The sequence below is a fragment of the Bombus huntii genome, unplaced genomic scaffold (genome assembly GCF_024542735.1).
Source record: "Bombus huntii isolate Logan2020A unplaced genomic scaffold, iyBomHunt1.1 ctg00000306.1, whole genome shotgun sequence".
In the NCBI taxonomy this organism is placed as follows: domain Eukaryota; kingdom Metazoa; phylum Arthropoda; class Insecta; order Hymenoptera; family Apidae; genus Bombus; species Bombus huntii.
Window position 1 is genome coordinate 20,001 of NW_026099502.1, and position 7,339 is coordinate 27,339.

The following is a 7,339-nucleotide window of genomic DNA, read 5'->3' on the forward strand; positions in this document are numbered from 1 at the left end:
GCGAGCATAAAGCAATACGCCGCTGGGACTTTGTCTCCTGCGGTTAAAAAAAATAATTTCGCTACGTACGGCCGATGGTCGTGCGTAGCGATTTTTTTTTCCTTTAAATCAAACAACGAGACGCACGAATAGAAAGCGATACGCCGCTGGGACTTTGTCTCGTGCGAGTAAAAAGCAATACGCCGCTGGACTTAGCCGCGTGCGAGTAAAAAGCAATACGCCGCTGGACTTAGTCGCGTACAAACAGAAAGCAATACGCCGCTGGACTTAGTCGCGTGCGAGTAAAAAGCAATACGCCGCTGGACTTAGTCGCGTACAAACAGAAAGCAATACGCCGCTGGACTTAGTCGCGTACGAGCATAAAGCAATACGCCGCTGGACTTAGTCGCGTGCGAGTAAAAAGCAATACGCCGCTGGACTTAGTCGCGTACAAACAGAAAGCAATACGCCGCTGGGACTTTGTCTCCTGCGGTTAAAAAAAATAATTTCGCTACGTACGGCCGATGGTCGTGCGTAGCGATTTTTTTTTTCCTTTAAATCAAACACAACGAGACGCACGAATAGAAAGCGATACGCCGCTGCAACTTTGTCGCGTGCCAGTAAAAAAAGCAATACGCCGCTGGACTTAGCCGCTCGTGCTACCGCTGCGCGCGCACCTCCGAATCAGCGGTATGCGCCGGAGTAGGTAACACTCTCTTAAGGTACGCCGTTCTGCGCAGCTCGTCTTGCCGCGCGCGCGCGCGCGCTTTTTCAAATATTTTTAAACGTTTTTTCGCGTTTTTTTCCCGTTTCTTCGCGTTTTTTCCCGTTTTTTCCCGTTTTTTCCCGTTTTCCACGTTTTTTCCCGTTTCACGAGAGAGACGAAAACGAGGAAAATAATCGCGACAAATGCTCGCTCGCTGCGCTCGCTCGGACGAATATAGCCCAACCCAAAACCGATCCCGAGCGTTCGAACGAAGATTTCGATGAAATCGAAGAACGAACGCGAAAGGGATTGGTTTTGGGTTGGGCTATTTTTTTTTCGAGCGAGCGGAGCGAGCGAGCAACGCGTAAGAGCGTATCGTTGCGTCGCAGGGACTTTGAAATATTCGCCACTGTTCGAACGTTCGAGTCGAAATAACTCGAGAAAAAGCGTTATAACGCATCGAAATTATCAGTGAAATCGTTACGTATCGACGAAATCTAGTCGAAAAGTAGCGATTTCACTTTATTTTTTTAAAAAATTTCATCCTCCGGACCAACGTGACCGGGGACGTTGGAACTTAGAATTTTTTCGCCCCGTTACGAAAGTACCGAAAGTTCAACTCGAAATAACTCGCTAAAAAGCGTTATAACGTATCGAAATTTTGCGTGAAATCGTTACGTTTCGACGAAATCTAGTCGAAAGTAGCGATTTCAACTTTATTTTTTTAAAAATTTCATCCTCCCGGACCAACGTGACCGGGACGTTGGAACTTAGAATTTTTTCGCCCCGGTACGAAAGTACCGAAAGTTCAACTCGAAATAACTCGCTAAAAAAGCGTTATAACGTATCGAAATTTTGCGTGAAATCGTTACGTTTCGACGAAATCTAGTCGAAAGTAGCGATTTCACTTTATTTTTTTAAAAAATTTCGTCCTCCGGACCAACCTGACCGGGGACGTTGGAACTTAGAATTTTTTCGCCCCGTTACGAAAGTACCGAAAGTTCAACTCGAAATAACTCGCTAAAAAGCGTTATAACGTATCGAAATTTTGCGTGAAATCGTTACGTTTCGACGAAATCTAGTCGAAAGTAGCGATTTCACTTTATTTTTTAAAAAAATTTCATCCTCCGGACCAACGTGACCGGGACGTTGGAACTTAGAATTTTTTCGCCCCGTTACGAAAGTACCGAAAGTTCAACTCGAAATAACTCGCTAAAAAGCGTTATAACGTATCGAAATTTTGCGTGAAATCGTTACGTTTCGACGAAATCTAGTCGAAAGTAGCGATTTCACTTTATTTTTTTGAAAAATTTCATCCTCCGGACCAACGTGACTGGGACGTTGGAACTTAGAATTTTTTTCGCACCGCTACGAAAAGGCCGAAAGATCCCCTCCAAATAACTCGTTAAAAAGTGTTATAACGTACGAATATTTTTCAAGAAATCGTTATAACTCGATAAAATACGTCGGGATTAAGCGTTTATATCGTCGGCAGACGGATATAAAAACGTTTGGACCGACACGACCGGTCGTTGGAACATAGAAAAATTCCGAGCCGGTACGTTGGGACTTAGAAAAATTCCGAGGGCGAAAAAGTTTTTTCGAGTTTATTCGTTAAAAAGCGTTACAAGGTATGAATTTTTTTGCATAAATCGACGTAACTCGACGAAATACGTCGGGATTAATGGTTTATTTCCGTCCGAGAACGATTTTTAAAAAACGGACCTATGCGGCCGGTCGTTCGTACTTGGAAAATTTTCGGACCGAACACTCTTTTTCGATTAATTCGTTAAAAAGCGTTATAACGTACGAATATTTTTCAAGAAATCGTTATAACTCGATAAAATACGTCGGGATTAAGCGTTTATATCGTCGGCAGACGGATATAAAAACGTTTGGACCGACACGACCGGTCGTTGGAACATAGAAAAATTCCGAGCCGGTACGTTGGGACTTAGAAAAATTCCGAGGGCGAAAAAGTTTTTTCGAGTTTATTCGTTAAAAAGCGTTACAAGGTATGAATTTTTTTGCATAAATCGACGTAACTCGACGAAATACGTCGGGATTAATGGTTTATTTCCGTCCGAGAACGATTTTTAAAAACGGACCTATGCGGCCGGTCGTTCGTACTTGGAAAATTTTCGGACCGAACACTCTTTTTCGATTAATTCGTTAAAAAGCGTTATAACGTACGAATATTTTTCAAGAAATCGTTATAACTCGATAAAATACGTCGGGATTAAGCGTTTATATCGTCGGCAGACGGATATAAAAACGTTTGGACCGACACGACCGGTCGTTGGAACATAGAAAAATTCCGAGCCGGTACGTTGGGACTTAGAAAAATTCCGAGGGCGAAAAAGTTTTTTCGAGTTTATTCGTTAAAAAGCGTTACAAGGTATGAATTTTTTTGCATAAATCGACGTAACTCGACGAAATACGTCGGGATTAATGGTTTATTTCCGTCCGAGAACGATTTTTAAAAACGGACCTATGCGGCCGGTCGTTCGTACTTAGAAAATTTTCGGACCGAACACTCTTTTTCGATTAATTCGTTAAAAAGCGTTATAACGTACGAATATTTTTCAAGAAATCGTTATAACTCGATAAAATACGTCGGGATTAAGCGTTTATATCGTCGGCAGACGGATATAAAAACGTTTGGACCGACACGACCGGTCGTTGGAACATAGAAAAATTCCGAGCCGGTACGTTGGGACTTAGAAAAATTCCGAGGGCGAAAAAGTTTTTTCGAGTTTATTCGTTAAAAAGCGTTACAAGGTATGAATTTTTTTGCATAAATCGACGTAACTCGACGAAATACGTCGGGATTAATGGTTTATTTCCGTCCGAGAACGATTTTTAAAAACGGACCTATGCGGCCGGTCGTTCGTACTTAGAAAATTTTCGGACCGAACACTCTTTTTCGATTAATTCGTTAAAAAGCGTTATAACGTACGAATATTTTTCAAGAAATCGTTATAACTCGATAAAATACGTCGGGATTAAGCGTTTATATCGTCGGCAGACGGATATAAAAACGTTTGGACCGACACGACCGGTCGTTGGAACATAGAAAAATTCCGAGCCGGTACGTTGGGACTTAGAAAAATTCCGAGGGCGAAAAAGTTTTTTCGAGTTTATTCGTTAAAAAGCGTTACAAGGTATGAATTTTTTTGCATAAATCGACGTAACTCGACGAAATACGTCGGGATTAATGGTTTATTTCCGTCCGAGAACGATTTTTAAAAACGGACCTATGCGGCCGGTCGTTCGTACTTAGAAAATTTTCGGACCGAACACTCTTTTTCGATTAATTCGTTAAAAAGCGTTATAACGTACGAATATTTTTCAAGAAATCGTTATAACTCGATAAAATACGTCGGGATTAAGCGTTTATATCGTCGGCAGACGGATATAAAAACGTTTGGACCGACACGACCGGTCGTTGGAACATAGAAAAATTCCGAGCCGGTACGTTGGGACTTAGAAAAATTCCGAGGGCGAACAAGTTTTTTCGAGTTTATTCGTTAAAAAGCGTTACAAGGTATGAATTTTTTTGCATAAATCGACGTAACTCGACGAAATACGTCGGGATTAATGGTTTATTTCCGTCCGAGAACGATTTTTAAAAACGGACCTATGCGGCCGGTCGTTCGTACTTAGAAAATTTTCGGACCGAACACTCTTTTTCGATTAATTCGTTAAAAAGCGTTATAACGTACGAATATTTTTCAAGAAATCGTTATAACTCGATAAAATACGTCGGGATTAAGCGTTTATATCGTCGGCAGACGGATATAAAAACGTTTGGACCGACACGACCGGTCGTTGGAACATAGAAAAATTCCGAGCCGGTACGTTGGGACTTAGAAAAATTCCGAGGGCGAAAAAGTTTTTTCGAGTTTATTCGTTAAAAAGCGTTACAAGGTATGAATTTTTTTGCATAAATCGACGTAACTCGACGAAATACGTCGGGATTAATGGTTTATTTCCGTCCGAGAACGATTTTTAAAAACGGACCTATGCGGCCGGTCGTTCGTACTTAGAAAATTTTCGGACCGAACACTCTTTTTCGATTAATTCGTTAAAAAGCGTTATAACGTACGAATATTTTTCAAGAAATCGTTATAACTCGATAAAATACGTCGGGATTAAGCGTTTATATCGTCGGCAGACGGATATAAAAACGTTTGGACCGACACGACCGGTCGTTGGAACATAGAAAAATTCCGAGCCGGTACGTTGGGACTTAGAAAAATTCCGAGGGCGAAAAAGTTTTTTCGAGTTTATTCGTTAAAAAGCGTTACAAGGTATAAATTTTTTTACGGGAATCGTTCTATCTCTATTAAATACGTCGGGATTAAACATTTTTATCGATTTTTTCAAAAAATTAGCGTTCGTCGAACTGACACGACTGGGATATTTTTCTAATTTTTTCGTTAATTAACGTTACAAGGTATATATTTTTTTGCATATTTCTACTTATTTTAACGTATTGTAATTGATTATAAACTTATTTTTTGTCCGTATTCGATAAAAGAGTATGTTTACTGATGCAATTTTTCGGTGAAAAAAAAAATTAATTTTTTGGTAAAAATGCATTTCTATTATGTTAATAAAACGTCTGGTAATGTATTTCGATGGTTGGATATTGGCTTTGTATAGTAGTGATCGAGCGTTCGCGAGACTAAGTTCCAGCGTCCCTTCCGAACGGTACGTTGCTACGGAGGTTTTGCACCGTAAGCGCGCGGCCGCTAGCCCGGCCGGCGCCGGCCTTCCGGCTGGCGCTTTCGTATCTATAAGAGAGACGTCGAGCCGGACGGTTCGGTCGGAACAGCGTTGAGCGCGTGGCTATTCTACGGCCTCGGTTGAGAATTCAGTCACCGCTCCTCGAGTCTTAGTGTATTTTACGCTATTTCTCGACTGTTCCTCCGTTCTCGTTCTGGTTTTTTCTCTACACTGCTGCGCCGCGGGTCGCTGTCCTGGACGTAATGACCAAATATCGTGGCAAGGTTCCCCTGAGTCGGGAAGCTGGTGACCTGTGTGTACGTATTCTAACAAAAATTGTTAGATGCGTGTGTGCTTGTACTAACTGAGCATCGATTCATTCAAAAGAGTATAACCGTCTGCTTTCTATAAAAACTTCTGCTTTCGCAGAAGTATCCGATGAGGCGGTAGGAGCGTACTATCTTTGCGTAGTATGTCTTCTGCCGAAAATGTTCTACCGATTGAAAGAATATTCTTACGGTATGTCCAGCGCGACGCACTGGGATACGCGCTTGTTCGTTCAGCGTGAGGTGCGTATACGTGCTTTACCGCTAAGATATTCTAATAAGTCTTTTTACACGAAGACAGCATTATGGAAATGTTCCTTTAGAAGTACGATTCTAAACATTTTATATAAGACTATGAGAAAGAGAGAGAGAGAAGAGAGGAGGTGGAGTTGAGAATTACAAAGTGGCTGCGAGCGGCGTTCGAAGATTATTACTGAACTATGGGTGTATCTCGAACGTCGCTAGGAGATATATTTTATAGATATATCTATCTTAAGAACGAAAAGTCTCGTCGTACGGTGCTTACGTCCCACCTACGACACGAAGAGAACTTAAACGAAATTTATAAGAATTGTTATACGAATAAGATCCCTGGTTGATCCTGCCAGTAGTCATATGCTTGTCTCAAAGATTAAGCCATGCATGTCTCAGTACATGCCGCATTAAGGTGAAACCGCGAATGGCTCATTAAATCAGTTATGGTTTCTTAGATCATACCTACATTTACTTGGATAACTGTGGTAATTCTAGAGCTAATACATGCAAACAGATTCCGACCAGAGATGGTAGGAATGCTTTTATTAGATCAAAACCAATCGGTGGCGGATGGCTCGTCTGTCCGTCCATCGTTTGTTTTGGTGACTCTGAATAACTTTGTGCTGATCGCATGGTCATCTAGCACCGGCGACGCATCTTTCAAATGTCTGCCTTATCAACTGTCGATGGTAGGTTCTGCGCCTACCATGGTTGTAACGGGTAACGGGGAATCAGGGTTCGATTCCGGAGAGGGAGCCTGAGAAACAGCTACCACATCCAAGGAAGGCAGCAGGCGCGCAAATTACCCACTCCCGGCACGGGGAGGTAGTGACGAAAAATAACGATACGGGACTCATCCGAGGCCCCGTAATCGGAATGAGTACACTTTAAATCCTTTAACGAGGACCAATTGGAGGGCAAGTCTGGTGCCAGCAGCCGCGGTAATTCCAGCTCCAATAGCGTATATTAAAGTTGTTGCGGTTAAAAAGCTCGTAGTTGAATCTGTGTGTCACAGTGTCGGTTCACCGCTCGCGGTGTTTAACTGGCATTATGTGGTACGTCCTATCGGTGGGCTTAGCTCCTCGCGGGCGGTCCAACTAATATCCCATCGCGGTGCTCTTCACTGAGTGTCGAGGTGGGCCGATACGTTTACTTTGAACAAATTAGAGTGCTTAAAGCAGGCTACCTTCGCCTGAATACTGTGTGCATGGAATAATGGAATAGGACCTCGGTTCTATTTTGTTGGTTTTCGGAGCCCCGAGGTAATGATTAATAGGGACAGATGGGGGCATTCGTATTGCGACGTTAGAGGTGAAATTCTTGGATCGTCGCAAGACGGACA